General features: G+C 37.6%; 1 protein-coding gene across 3 annotated transcripts in view; it reads right to left on the bottom strand.

Moving 5' to 3' along the window:
- The window catches only part of LOC132095293 (Krueppel-like factor 12), a 47,079-nt gene extending 37,127 nt beyond the window's left edge, over positions 1-9,952 (bottom strand). Inside the window, exon 1 of one of the 3 annotated variants that reach the window (XM_059500139.1) lies at positions 9,806-9,952. The gene's annotated coding sequence lies outside the window, so the exon portion shown is untranslated. Of the gene's footprint in view, positions 1-9,601; positions 9,778-9,805 lie in introns of those variants that run through there. The other 2 variants (XM_059500140.1, XM_059500138.1) reach the window with 2 other exon arrangements.
- Positions 9,953-16,621: the final 6,669 nt, after the last annotated feature.

The raw sequence follows: 16,621 nt of genomic DNA, 5'->3' as shown, positions 1-16,621 counted from the left end.
ACACAGCAACAAGAAATGTAATGATGTATTGACAACCTATTAATTATCCATCCACTAATTGAATGGCCAATAATACTGATGAAATGAGGTCACAGTATATGTTTATAACGTATTATACAATGGCTAAAATATATTACAAAAAAAACTATATAAATAAAAAGCCAATTAAAATATGAATAAACTCTAAAATAGGATATAAATGATACTAAACCACATTTAAATCACATTTAGACATCAAAGCATGCTTATAAAATCTAAAGAATGTTTTGGATCCAAAACAATGCATTACAGGGCGTTATTATACAAAACTGCTATGTAATGCTAAACTACACAATCTATAATAATGCAATCTAAAGCAAGAACCCAAAATGATTATTCATATCTATTGGCCCCTCTGGTTTACAATATCTATAGCTGTTTGCATAGCAGTATGACAGACAGTCTAAATGCATTTATAGACAGCCTTAACTTGTGTATAAAGGCAAAACTTTATATAAACTAAATATATGGCTATGGAAATATATATATATTTTTATCAAGTTAAAAAAAAAAACAGGGATATTTCTGAGGACTGCTACAGCCTGGACAGGACAGCAAAAACGGGGTCTGTCCACAAAAAAACGAGGACGCCTGGTCACCCTAGAGTCCAGCTGAACTGTGACCACAGAAGTGAAAAATCACATTGTGACTAATGAGTCATGTAGTGGTACTGTCACATTGATTCACATGACATTAATCCACTTTTAATGAACCCAGCCCATTCTAATCAGTCTTGTCACTGACATTTATCCAATGACAGTCAGTAATGTCACTGCTATACAAAAATCCCTCCACTGTCTAAAAGAATACGAAGTGTTACTCTTTAACAATTACTCTTAAAAGCTCTGTTGGCTTATAGGAAAAGCCATTTAATTCCCTGGATATTATTTAAATGTATAAATTAACAAACAAACATAAACGATTAGTAACGCACATCCTGTTTGTCATCCAACCACAATTGCTTGTGATGTGATTGACAGTTAAGGATAATGCCCCACCTCTCAAATCTAACGCCTGCTAAGAAGGCGCTCACAGCTGTCCACAGCATTCAAGTAAATCCATTTAAAGGTGTCCAAAGCTAACTTTCAAGGGCCATCTGCGTCCGTACCAGCTGTGGACTGCAGGGTAGCTCTGTTTGCTGGAAAGGTAGAAGTTCCATCCAAAGAAAACATCACACACGGATGAGCAAACAACAATACTGTTTCACACTCGAGCTGTGAACTGTCAGACGCTTAGGGAAAATATTCACCTTCGTGCTTACAACAGTGAAGTGTGATTCACTCAAGTATATCCTTATAAAAAGCACATACATATTATATACACTAAATGTTTGAGGTTGGTAAGATTTTTGAAATGTTTCTGAAAGAAGTCAAGAGACTGCATTTAGGTGAACAAACAAAGTACAGCCAAAAAGTAATACTGTGAAATATTATTACAGTTTAAAATTACTACCATTTTCTATTTTAATAGGTTTTAAAATGTAATATGAAAAATGTAATTTACTCATGGGTTGATGAAGCTGAATTTCTTCATGAATTTTCTTTATTTCTATTAATCAGAGATTTTCTTAACATCAATGTTGAAAACATTTGTGCTGCTCAGTATTTTAAGGAATATTTTATATATTTTTCAGGATTCTTCGAAGAATGCAAAGTTAAAAAAAGGCATTAATTTGAAATAAAAAAAATTTGTAACATTATACAAGTACAAAAGAAAATTGACAGTAAAGACTATATTATATATAGTCTTTACTGTCAATTTTGACCAATTGAATGTATTCGTTCTAAACAAAAGTACACTCTTAAAAATAAAGGTGCTTCCCGATGCCATAAGAACCTTTTTGTCTAAACGGTTCCATAGAAAGAACCTTTAACATCTGAATAACCTTTTTGTTTCACAAAAGGTTCTTTATGGCAAAAGAAGCTTCTTCAGACTGTAAAAAAGGTAAGAAAGAGATGGTTCTTTAAAGAACCTTTTATTGAACCATAAATGGTTCTTCTATAGTATCGCTGTGAAGAACCTTTTAAGCGCCTTTATTCAGCTTTGAAAGTCAGCTTTGATTGTTCCTAATAAACTGTTTAACTGCACTCGCAAGTGAATATTAAATTATGTTCTGGGATAATTAAATATATTCTAACTAAACTACAAACATAAAATTATATACATTTATTTTGTCTTGACATTCTTTCTTGTAACTCCTCCCTCTCAGTCACACACCTGGCTGAATGGCTCATTATGCGGCTCATTATGCAGGCCTTTGTCTTCTCAGGTGTAAATCACAATGATATTCATGAAAGTTGACGACAACTCGCATATGACTTTTACCAACAAAAAGTGTCTTAGAAAGTATAAATCAATATATTGTTTTCTGTGAGTGAGTAAACAAGATGATTTTCACATAATTTAGAAAGAAAATTCTAGGCTACAAGCTCGAGTTCTCAAAAGTCCCGGGAACCAATGTTCTGTATATGTTTTATGGCCTTATTGAAGTGATTTAACATTTTTAGTTTTTTACTAACCATGTATAACATTTTTTTTCTCAAAAACACAATCATTTACATACATGCTGCTCACATATTATTATAACCTAGTTTGTGCTGATTACAGTGAGATTAGACTTTAGCCATTTAGATGTGTATAAGAAACTGAAAAAAGCACAAATGTCAGGGCATGACAAAACTTCTCCAGGCCCCCAAAATACCCTTATACCTCAGATGGTTAAGAGTGTATTCATTTTCTTAAATAAAAATCTTACTGACCACAAGCTTTTAACTGGCAATGTATTTTTAGTTATTATGATAAAAATTAAGCTCATACGTTTAGTTGAGTGGTGTGTTTGACCAGCCAATATCGCTCATGCAGCTAAATTTGACAATTAGTTGTATGTGCTATTATGTTTGTTTCTAAGCTTGTGGTGAACCCAGTATGCAACCAACCAAAGCATCTTAAGAAGCGAATAGCCTTTGTAACTGCATAACAACACTGGTTAGCTTAGGAGTCTTGTTATACCACCTGCTGTCGTATCGGGACTAGTGATTTTCTGTAAATAATAGCTATTCATTGGAGGTCTTAAATGCCACTCGCTGTTACACAACTGCCATCATCGCCATAAGGAGATCGGCGATGGGGCTTTCATTCATAGTCATTCTACTGGTCGCTGGACATCACATGGAAATAAGAGCAGTCGTACTATGTTTAGCAGCGTGGGTTGTACAATGTAGTGAGTCTGTTAAGTGTGTTTGCGGAGGTGGATGGGAGAAGGGCTGGAGGTCTGTGGGTGGAGGTGGTGGAGCACATTATGATCAGTACAATAACCCACTCCTCATGTCTTGGGGGGACGGCTGCATCCTCCAGTCTTAATGGTGAAGAGGTTCTTTAAGACGCCTCTCTGCAGCTTTCAATGCCTTGTGTTCCGGCCCCCTCCCCCTCCCCCTACACACATAAACACACACATTCAGATCACCAAACCAGGTATGAAGGCGCAAACACAAACTTACTACTTTATACTTTGCAACTAAACAACTACAGAATTTGAGTAAGTTAGATATGAACAGGATGGAGCTACACAGAAATCTCACTTGCGTAAACCCAGATTCACAATTTCAGAACGTGCTTATTTACATAGCTCACATCCTCTTGTAGTACCTCCTACACATGCTCTCTGATTAAGCAATGGCATTTATACCAAACAAGAACACACACTATCACAACACACACAAACACACACACACACAAAGCGAGGCACACACTCATCTCGCACGTTCTGTTTTTCTCTGCAAATCTATAACCAGCGCTCTTGCCACATTGAGTAAAAAAACAACTTCAGAGCAAAAATTCAGAGTTCAACTCACTTGAACATAAAGTAATACTGGAAGACCTTGTGAGGATATTTTTAACCTGAAATTTGACCCATTCTGGCACCCATATCCCCACTTAATAGAATAAGCAGCTGGGTTTATGTTCATGCTTCATATGCAGCATCTGCTTTTCAGTTTGCTTTTCCAGGTGTTTTTTTTTTTTTTTTTTTGCTAATATCCGGATTTAGGGGCCAGGTATTAGGGGTGTGAGCATAAACAGACATAAACAATATAATATAATATAATACTGTCAGAAAAATGTCCTAGTATTGGTTGTGATAGATAGATAGATAGATAGATAGATAGATAGATAGATAGATAGATAGATAGATAGATAGATAGATAGATAGATAGATAGATAGATAGATAGATAGATAGATAGATAGATAGATAGATAGATAGATAGATAGATAGATAGACAGACAGACAGACAGACAGACAGACAGACAGACAGACAGACAGACAGACAGACAGACAGACAGACAGACAGACAGACAGACAACATTAGTTTGAGATTGTACATTTCTTTGAGTTTATATAAAAGAAAAATGGCCAAAATAAGTTCTTTAAATAAAGAAAGATAGAAATACTCATGGTAATATCAGAGTCTATATTTTCTTACATATATAAAAATATAAAATAAGAAATCAAATCAAATAAAATCCCATTCTTGCACCCATAGCCTCACTTAATAGAATAAGCAGCTGGGTTTATGTTCATGCTTCACGTGCAGCATCTGTTCTTCAGTTTACTTTTCCAAGTTTTCTGCTAATATCCAGCATTAGGCGCCAGGTATGTGTTCAAGCAAGTCGCCTGAGGGAAGTTATACCATGACATGGACTTGAGTTTGAGTCTCTCAAAGCTGAACCATTCATGCTGTGCTTTGCTTTTGGATCGTAATTGACTCCATATGTTGTTTGCATGACAACTGCTAACAAAGTTCATGCATATCTCAGAACATCCTACCGATGGTTTCAGAGTGCCCTGACTGACCAATTAAAATAAACAATAGTCAGAGCAAATCCTTAATGTATTGTTATTCTTTGAGGGATTATACTGAATCTATTTTTTCCATTAAGTTCTCAAAAGTCATCTCAAGTTAAGGGACAGCAGCTAGGTGCGCTAACGTTGTTGTCATGACGACAGGCAGAGAACAGTATATAGATAGAGTACTGCGCAGGTCTGGTCGTCTTTGATTTCTCTTATTGTCAGGCAGAGCCATAACATGTCTAATTACTAAGAAATAAAATACATCACTACAGATATTCATATAAAGACTGTTCTGAATATTACACATGACAGAAAAAAAAGTGTGATCCAGAGTTACTGACACTGGATAGTGACAGTTGTCGTGAATCATTTGTGTACTTGAAGCAGATGCAGAATTCCACGTCTTGCTTTCTGTGTCAGAGTGTTCAACAATCATCCCTCCCCCCTCATCACACACAGCTTCAGTAAACACACCAGGGCTGGACACCAGGGTCAAGGGTTGAACACACCAGAGGACACGCACTAGAACATTTTGTCAGCTTAGCAAAATGTTGAAATGAGGAGGAAGAGAGAGATCATCAGACCCACATAGTTACCCACAATTCTTTCTCTCCCCTACTCTTCTGTTGGGTAGTTTTTGCTTGGGTGCTATACACACAGACATTGTTGAAGAATGACTGTGATCATCTCAGATTGTCCCTTTTTTTAGAACCATACAGCGAATGGAAATTGTTAAATAAATAAATAAATTTGTGATCACAATCTCAAATCGTCCCTTTTCTTTGAAACATATATCAAAAAGAAGATTGTTTAATCATTCAAATGTATATAAATTAAATTATGTAGATAAAAAAAAATATTAAATTTACATAATTTTTTATTATTTTGATTTATTGGAACAATGGAACAATTTAAGGCCATTTTCTGTTTGTTGTTTCTCAGAAGAATTTTTTTTATATATTTTCTTAGAAAAATCAAATGGAAATGGTCTGAAATTGTTAAATAAATAAATAAATAAATACTAATGACAATCTTAAACTGTACCCTTTTTTAGAGCAAACATCAAACAGAACATGACTAATGACAAAAAGAAATTATAAAGAAATGCATGATCATAAATAGACTCCCTTTTTAATAACATACTGTATATAAAATTAATAAAAGGACTGAATCTTTTAAATAGACAGGAATACTGTATGGACTGTCTGGACACCATTCTTATGGTGTAAAATAAAATTAAATAAAATTAAATAAAGCTTGTAATATCAGATGGTCCTTTTATACAGCATACATAAGATGGAAAGCAGGTGAGCATACTCAGTAGTGGCATCCATATACCTCCTGTATGACCAAACAATCAAAACATTCCTTTCTGAGTTTGCAAACATTTGTGAGTCATTATTCAATTGAAGGACACACTCGGTCTCTGTCACATGCTTCAGTTTACTCACTGATATGCATGAAGCCAGCCTCAGCGCAAATAAATTTTTTATGTCATATTACAAAAAGGAATGACAAATTATTTTTCATACCAAGCACCACAGAAATCCATCAGTTTAGTCTGGCTATACAGAACAAACACCTGGATCCATCAGTGCAGTGAAGGGTAGAATTAAAACGACACGCCCTCTGTGCCGCCAGACAGGACCGGTGACAGACCCAACATTATCTCAACATGTCCTAGCTCCGAATGTGCTGTGCTTCACTCTTTAGCTGTTTTAGCTAAAGTGGGATTGAGGGCAAAGCTGAGCATTTGATCAGCTGGAGCCGACAGCTATGTAGACCACAGGGGCATTCCTGAGTCTCCTGGGTTGAGCCTGGGACAGATGAGGCCGGTTTGGGACTGAATCCAGCCCACTTTCTGGGCTGAAGCTCTGGGGATATCTTTCGAGGATTTTCCAGATAATCCCTTCAGCAAGGTGTCCAGTCTCAGGCGAGTCCCATCAATAATTCTATCCCCAGCCCACCTGTGTGAAGCTCTTCCGAGCAGAAAGAGGCTAACCTTTAATTCCCCATCCACATGGCCAGCAGGACACAGTTGTGTGGCTAGAGAATCCTCCAGCACGACGTAAAGCAGAAGTGAAAAGCAGATACGCTCTACTGTGATTATTGTGTCCCATTATTGAGCCCTCAATCTGGCTGATTGCTATCTGGGAGCCACAGATAAAATCCTCCAATACTCTTCTGATAGGGGCCACAGAGTCAATCAAATATACTTCACGAAGTCAATGAATCAAATTAAATGTTGGATTTTTATCAGTGCGTCTCTAACATCCTTTTAAATACATGAGGTATGCAACATTCAAAAGTTTGGGGTTGGTAAAATGTCAATGTTTTTGAATTAAGTTTCTTATGCTGACCAAGTCTGCATTTCTATGATCAAAAACCCAGAGTCAAAATTGTGAAATGTTTAAAATCACTGTTTTATATTTTAATATATTTTAAAATGTAATTCATTCCTGTGATGGCAAAGCTATATTTTCAACAGCCATTACCAGCCTTTAGTGTCACATGATCCTTCAGAAATCATTGTAATATTCTGATTTGGTGCTCAAAAACATTTTTATTATCAATGTTGAAAACAAATATTTATTTAATAATATCTGTCTTTAAATGCACAGTATCCGAAGTATACTTGTAATAGTTACACTTTAGCACAATCAAGTATACTTCAGTACATCTTCAGTTGGACTTCAACATTATTTTCACACAATTAAAGTGCATTAAGCACAAAATGAGTTGTTCCAGCAGACTTTAAGTAGGCTATTCCAGTTTATTATGCCTAAAGTACAATTGCAGGGTAATTTTATTATAAATATGTAAATTCATTTTGTAGTATATTTAGCATGACAAATTAATTTCATATACATTATAGCATATTTATTTTTTCACTATGGTACAGTTTAAAAGAACAGTTTAAATCTTGTGATATTATAAATGCCTTTCTGCCTTTTGATCAATTCAAGAAAAGTATTAATTTAAAAACAACAACAACAACATGGATTTGATAAAAAAAATCTATTAAATGCATTCAAAAGAGATTTCTATCTAAATATAAAATTAAAATCAATTCAATTTGAACATGCTAAAACTGATCCAACTAATTGCATTACGAAAATGTAGGTTCTGCCTGTCTGTGCAAAACTCTCCGCCACAATGCAAGGGTGTTCTGGGTGGTTGCCAGGGCTTTGGTCGTGGTTGCTAAGGATGTTCTGACTGGCTTGTTGCCATGCAGTTGCTAAGGTGTTCTAAGTGGTTGCTAGGTGGTTACTTACTGACCCAACACAAGAGACCACCACAAAGACACACTCCTTCAAAGATCCTCTATTCAGTGTGAATCTAAGGGCTTTTTTTCCACCCGTTTTTTAGTCCGCCTGGTGAAAATCGTAAATCTGATCACTTCTACAGAGTACAACTCTGCTGAACAAGCCACACAATTTGAGGCATCACTCAAATTCCCAACCATAAAAATGAGGAATAATAACAGGAACTGTTGCCTACCGAGCACCACTAAATGCCAATTGTAGTCACCATGACCTACAGTATCAGTAGCAATAGTATCATTTACTAGTGTTTTGAACAACACATACACTCACTTTAGCAAGGGTCTTAACTGCATTAAGAGCATTAAATAACCTCATCTCTGGCAGAATAACCTTGAGTAACAGTGGCTGCCTCACAGTTTAAGGCTAAGTGACCAACTTTTGCACTGTGTAGAGTCACACACATCAGAACACAGTTACCATATTAGAGTACACACACACACGCACGCACACACGCACAGGGTATCCTACCTCCACCCACAATTACACACACACACACACACACACACACTAATGCACATCGACCTCCACACCACCCTCTCTCTGCGAACAAATGCCTTTGCTGTCAGTTGCGGCCAGGTCTGCCGTAATTGAAAAGAACAACCACGGGCCAGCCCACAGACAAGGTGCACCAAGCCAGGAGCCCGTCACTGACAGCCAGCCATCAATACCAATGACTGTTCCTTGAGGAGCAGATGACATCCACGACACCACCCATGCAACACCCCGGCGCACACATACAAACGCTTGTCTCCCGCCCCCTCGCTGTCCTTCCTCTGCCACTTGAGTCTCTGATTCCTACCCCAGTTTGTCACCACAGTAACTCCACTCACTGGGAAGCCTGTCATCGCTTCTGAGATGCACGTGCCATCGGCAAACGCATGCATACACGCTCGCACTCACTTACGCTGCCAAACGAGGGGGATCAAACTTTTTCGAGAGTGGAACAGTGGCTGCTTAGAGACCTCTGACTCCCTTCCCTCGCACACACTTTTCTCAGATTGTGTCAATATTTAATCCAGAAAAAAAATAAACACTTTGCCGGTTTAAAAAAACAAATCTTACTAAAAAACCTTTATAAAATCCTACACATACTTTGTGAACTCTGTTGAGACACTTAAACCACTTTATGGAACATTCTAGTGTGTATAGAACTTAATATAGATTGAAAACTGAATAAAAAAAAACAATGCCATCACGCTTTTATTTCATATCTTTAGCCACCTGCATTGTGCAATTGTTATAGAAGGCTGGACAGCATCAGACTTGTCATTTTGCGTAAGACTACAGTGACAGCTGAACAAGATGCGCAGAGCAGAGACAAACAAGCAAGAGGCATTCAAAGAAGAAAAGGAAAAAGAACAGTGAGAAAAGAAGAAAAAATACACAGACCTGACCAGGAGCTGAAGAGCGACAGAAACTGTCTTCCTTATACAGTCCTCTCTGTCTGTCTCTCTCTGTGTGTGTGTGTGTGTGTGTGTATATGTGTGTATGTGTGTGACTCCCTCCCCTCTCAGCTCCTCTCAGCTGCTCAGGGCAGTTCTCAGGAAATGAATGGGAGCTCACAGAGAACTGTTGTACTTGCAAATGACTTACCACGGTCACATGATCCGCTAAATGTAGGGTGGGCCGGTGGGTGGAGGCTTCATAAGCAAGAGAAGACAATATACTCTAAGCTTTAACAGCATGCATCGAATTACACGGGGCCCCTCGTGGGAGGTTTCCGACATGTCTCTGAGCCCAGGCAGCAGAGAAACGCTAGAGTACCTCCCCATTTAAAGGGGAAGAGAGAAAAAGAGAGAGAGAGATGGGGAGACGGAGGGAGAGAGAAGAGAGTAGGTATATTTCCTCACAAAAAAAGTGCCCTACTTTATATAAGTTTAGAATCTGACAATTAAAAAAAAGTAAAAATAGGAATGTAAACATTTTTGTTAAATCATTTTTTAAAGTAAATAATTTTTAATATAAATCTGATTTCATATTATTATTATTAAACTGTTGTGCTGTATTACAGTCTTACATTTAAAACCTAAATTCAAGTTTTCTTTTTGTCAATTAAGAGCAAAAATTTGATTTTGATGTACTGTAATATTTATCCCAAATTGAAAACATATCAAAATTTGAGTTTATTATCCTACATTAATTATCTGTAGACATTTAACATACAGAACAAAGAAGTACCATGAAACATTTTGTGTCTGTATTAAGTGGTTTCAATAAGAACGTAAATATAAAAATATAAATGCCAGCCACACGCAGCTCTTAATTGGCTCAATTTCTATTAGTCATCACACACTGTTCTCCTTTAGATTACGAATGCATCTCTGCTAAAATTCAACAGAAGCCATTTATTTCTGTGCATGCAGGCATGCATAAGGGAATGTTGTGATAAAGCTCAACCAAGGTTTGTTGAAGTGGCAGCTACAGTTTTCAAGATACAGATTCGCTCTTCTGGGAATCCTAATTAATGTATAGGAAACGCAGCTAATTTGCATCTCTGATAGAATTTGTGTTCTGCACACACACATGCTGATGGTGTGGATAGTGATTTAAAGAATACTGTCCATCTTAGACTTACTTAACCCAATCCCACCTTATTTATGTTGCATTATCATTCCAAGAAAAGCAAGTATTTCAAATTAATTGCATGTAATGGAGATTTAAATGTTGGTCCCAGTTGTTCACAATTAAACACTGTGCAGAGACATCCTTAATAGTTTGTTTCCTTATATACATAGATTTTAAATATTGAGGTGTAACACATAAGATATTTTGGCACTTGAGACATGCAGATAAATCTCTCATATCTAAAAAGTAACATAATATTGATTCCCGCAAAGGAGAACCCATGTTCGCTGTGGAATAATTATACGACGTATCAATACAAGATCATTATTATGAAACAACACGGAAGAAAACAAAGACTTTTATTCTTGTGTCTGACAAAATGGCCATTGAAATACCGCTCTGCTGATGCTTTTAATGCTGATTACCCCTGAGGCTTCTTTATGAAATGCTATACCACCCAGCTGCAACCTCTGATGAGTGGCACAATTCCCAGCAATAATGACATCTTGAGGAAGCAGTCCCACTCTGCCCACATACCCAGCCCAGCCTGGCACACAAAGGGTCCTGGCATGTCTTGTAAAGGGCTGAACTGGAATCAGGCGTTCCAGTGGGAGGGTGAGCCATGTATGGAACTCTGCCAGGGAACATGGCCCCATCTTAGCTCCTCTGCAAAGAGGAGAGAGAGAAAGGAAGACAGAAAAAGAGTGAACACCCTTGATTACAGCTGTGGCACGGAAAGGACCCAAGGCGATTAGGTGGGCTCCAATGTCCATGTTTACCACAGTTAACTACACAGCAGACAAACAGTTGGTGTAAGGTGATAAGATTAACCAAACCCATGTAGGCCAATATATACACATTTACACTTCAACTATGAATTGCATGCTAACAAAGAATTTGGTTCCATCTGCCTGGTCCAAAGTATAGACGTGACTGTCATCGCTCCAGCAATCCTAATCTATTTCAGCATTAGAAAGTACATGTCTACAGGGTCCATTTTAAAGGGATAGTTTGTCAGTATATTCATATGATGCTCAAACCTGAATGACTTTCTCTCTTGTTTGAAACACATCTTGTGTGATGTTTAGCAGACTATCCAAGCTGGTCTTTTCTATACAATAGACATGAATGGTAAACACAGCTGTCCCCACATGGTTTTACACATTAAATAATAGGATTAAAATGGCATGAGATATTTTGTTTTGTATTTCATAAAACCTTTTAACATCTGGACAGCTGTGACTGTGACAGTTTGATAAGAAAAACGTACAAACTGATCATAACAATGAGCGCGTTTACATGCACATTCTTAAGCCGATTATGCAAAATAAGCCAAAAACACACTTGGTCATGTAAACGCGGTAACGCGTTTTCTTATATCGGAGTAAGGTCATAAACGGCATAAGCATAAACTGGTCGCAACAGGTAGTTCGCACAGCATGTAAACGCAATAACCTGCTTTCTGTCAGCTTAATGAAAGTGCGCGTGTGTGATACGTGACAGGAACGCTTTGTTAGTGCAGTTTAAAGCACATCTAGGCCGAGCAAATGTCTTGCAGTAAAGAAAGAAGGAAATATATCACAAAAACAGACTTTTTCATAACTCAGAAAATGATAAAAATGTGTTCTCATCTCGTCAAGCAGAAGTAGAAGTGGTTCAGTCACAATGCTGCATTTATAACTTCATGAGAGGATAATATACGAGCTGTAAATTTCCAAATTAAATGTTGCAAGTTGACATGTTGCAAGCTTAATCTAACATCACAACTGATAAATGTGTGGAATACTCTGAGTCAGATACATAAAATGATTATATTTTGAAATAGCCTGATTTATTAATGAAGTCATGTATACGCAGCTTACTTGCTTTGTCAGGTTACTGATGTGCATGTAAATGGGAAAAACTGGTTATTTTAATAAGCTGATATTTGTGAATTATCAGTTTACAGGTGTGCATGTAAATGTGGTCAATAACTCCAATGTCCTAGTGTGAAGAAGGCAATGGTGGGCCATCAATAAACAAAGTACTTAGCGATCTACGGCAGAGCATGGAAGCTGGGAAATGTGTTGATGGCGCATTAGCCATACAGCTTTCCCGGCTGCATGATAGACCTGGTCACTGCGCAATAAATGTGTCTCCTGCTGGGTAACTCACCACTGTCTGTGAGCCTGCCCTGCATGTTCTGCACAGAACAAGAAAAGGGATCAAATTTGACTGCAATATAAATATCACGACATTATTGCACGTCCTTTACAGCTGTACTGTAATTGAGAACTGTCACTATGATAATAGATTTGTCTATTTATTATTCAATTTCAAATTAAATCAATCACAAAGAAATACAAATTGAAATTAAATTGAATGTCTGGATTAGAAATCAGATTACACAGAGGTAGGTTCAGCTCCTACAGTAAATTTATAAGATAATTGAAAATTATATTCCTGAAAGCTTGTTATTTTCTTTGAATTGTAATACGATCAAACTCCAATGATGTATGGACATCATTACCAGTTTTAGAGTTTTAGACTCTGAATCCACTTACAAACAAGTAGCATATTATCAAACCTATAAAAAAGTAATGAGAATCAAATATATAATAAAATTGCTAATTGTACAGTACCATCATACCATAATATCAAGAAATTATTTTCATTCATATGAGAAGAAATTCCTAAATTAATCATGAGAAAACTGGCAAAATTATATTTTAATTTTGATTCAAGATTAGATTCAAAATATCTGTTCCGTGTTCAACATAAGAGAAAGTTAATTGAGAATAAGCAGTTTCTAGTTTAATACAAATCAAAGAATCTGGTTTGCTTTAGTTATTAAAACAATATGTGAATTTTGTGGGTGAGGTCATGCTCAGAGGTCCACATATCAAATCATCCAGAAGATCTGAGAAAGACAAGTCTGTTGTGGAAGGGTGTTCCTCCATGTTGTCTGGTCACTTCATTTGTATAGGCTCTGATCTCTTAAGTGTGATGAACGGTTTGCTACAATTCTGGGAGGAACTTTGTGATTCCCCAATGGCATGCCAATTCAACTCAAATTTTATAGTCTCAAATGTTTGAACATTCCTTTTTTTAGGCTCTATAACACAAATACATACACATACATTTTAATGATTTTGAAATAGATGAGGCCAACATGAATATTAGTATTGCGCACTGTTTGGGTTATGGATCTGTTTTAAAATAAAGTGAATAATGCAAATTTAAATGATGCTTCAAATTAAGTGGTGTTTAAAGGAAAGATGTGCAGCTTCTTTTCAAAGTGATTAGATTGATTTTAGCCTGTCAGAAGATTTTCCAAGGAGAAATCCTGCATACTTACACTGAAGGGGGGAGCTGAGCCATATCTAGGGACCAGAAAATCAGAGAGACTTGTGCCTTTTTTGACTTGGTCCAGTTAGCAGCCTCCCAGCACAGCCTAGCAACCACTCATGACACCTTAGCAACCTCATAGCAATGGCCTGGCAACCACTCACAACACCCAGACATTCATTTATTTCAAATGTTATGGAAGGTTTACTGTGAAAGTTCCACCCATTTTCAAAAGCCAAAAAAGCACCACAGAGCACAGAAGAACTGGAAAAACAAGAACAGGGACTTTAGGTCAATTGTTTTATTTCTTTAACTAGTATAACGACGCATTAAATAATCTTTGTGCGCAGTCTGTGCTGAGCCAGGCAGCCTTTTTCTGGTTAACAAGTTTATTATTTCAGTAAACGTTCTTCACTGTGGAGTTCAGAGGCACATGACATGTGCATGCTCTGGGGCCAGGGCTCTTCAGGAGGCAGTGTGTGTTTGTGTGTTTGTGTCCACCTGCACAGACCCTGACTGTAAAGACAGAGCTCTAGCTGGTGTGGCTGCAGGGTCTGAATCGGGTCTGCATCTATGTGCAATGGCCAAGGTCAGCACATCACCGCTGGGCAGAAGCAGAGGCAGGGGCAGGAGCGGGGGCGGCTGCCTAAACACCACCACTACCTCTTCTGTGTCCAATAGCAACTGCATCTGCAGAAGGAAGAAGTGTGCACCTGTGGGCAACTGTCACCACCGGCACACACAAACACACACACTAAAACATACAGATCACTGCTGATGTTTGTGGACATGCACAAACACACAAAAATACTGGAGAAATGGAGCTTTGTAAAAGACAGCTGTGAAAGTATCAAGCGGCAGCAATGTGTTCTCAGACTGCAGGCTGGGTATTATGTGATCTCCACTCAGATCCATTACCTGGATCATTTTCCCTCACTGGGCCGGACTTAGCAAAGGCGGGGCTGACATTTAACCCCTAGCAAACTGCTACCAAAAGTCACCTGAGCATGAGCTATGGGCATAGATATGACTACCCAACCTTGTTAATAAAAAATGATAGTTACTCACACATTTTCCTATACTTTTTGGAATTTCATAGGCAAATTAATTTAGCTAAAAAGAGTTGAGTTAAATGCTTTGTTCCAAAACCTATTGTACTGTCCATGAGGCAGTATTTTAAGGCATTACAGTAATGTTCACTACTTTTTCTTGTTCTAAAACGTAAACAGTGCAATTATGTCTCCCAAGAAACCTTCAGTCATATTCTAAGACAGGATCACTTACGTTCTCCACCGAGATGGCTTTTTTCAGAATCTATTGCGACGGACTTAAAAATACAAGATGACAACCGAAGTGAGAGATACATACTGTATATACAGTAGACCTACAGTGGTATCTCATTCAATACCAAAAGGTAAGGTTGTTGAAATTTTCAATGGCAAAAAAAGGTCCTTCATCTTGTGTCAATAGTGTAATGATGTATGAAACACAGCTCCCACAGAAGTCATTTTCACACAAAGTATCTTACTGTTGGATAATGCGTAGAGCCCATGTGACCAACTAGAATCCACTGCGAAATCTTTTGCCCTCGTGTGAAATTCCAGATCATGTGGATTCCTGTTGGATTTTGCCCAGAAAAATTCTCGAAAAAATAAATGGGACAAAAAAATAAGTTTAGCTTTGCATTGTTACCAAGTCAGTAGTGTATATAAATAAACAATATATACTCTTTTCTATGTGTTAATATGATTTGACAGCTCTAGTTCAGCTGTTGCGAATCTTCAGGATTGAGATGTTCGTGACAGCCCCATAAGTTTAACCAATGCAGTCTGAGCTGGAAAGAGTATTGATTAGTTCACCTTTCGATTCCTCGGGTTTGAGTCATTCATTAGGTGACAGCCCCATACAGTATATGCTTTCTGAGCCGGAAAGAGACTTAACAATAATAACCAACTCTTCATTACCTTTGTTACCACATTCAGTGTTATGGAAAAGAAAAAAAATTTTGGTATTTCATTTGGAAACCAAGATCCTAGAGTCTGGAGGAAGGGTGGAGAAGCTCATAGCCCAAGTTGCTTGAAGTCCAGTGTTAAGTTTCCACAGCCTGTGATGATTTGGGGTGCAATGTCATCTGCTGGTGTTGGTCCATTGTGTTTTTTGAAAACCAAAGTCACTGCACCCGTTTACCAAATCATTTTGGAACACTTCATGCTTCCTTCTGCTGACCAGCTTTTTGAAGATGCTGATTTCATTTTCCAGCAGGATTTGGCACCTGCCCACACTGCCAAAAGCACCAAAAGTTGGTTAAATGACCATGGTGTTGGTGTGCTTCACTGACTAGCAAACTCACCAGACCTAAACCCTATAGAGAATCTATGGGCTATTGTCAAGAGGAAAATGAGAAACAAGAGACCAAAAAATGTAGATGAGCTGAAGACCACTGTCAAAGAAACTTTCTGTGCTTCCAGACCACCTCAGCAGTGCCACAAACTGATCACCTCCATGCCACGCTGAATT

This window comes from Carassius carassius, chromosome 19, assembly GCF_963082965.1.
Source record: "Carassius carassius chromosome 19, fCarCar2.1, whole genome shotgun sequence".
In the NCBI taxonomy this organism is placed as follows: Eukaryota; Metazoa; Chordata; class Actinopteri; order Cypriniformes; family Cyprinidae; genus Carassius; species Carassius carassius.
This window is presented reverse-complemented; position numbering and strand designations above follow the sequence as displayed.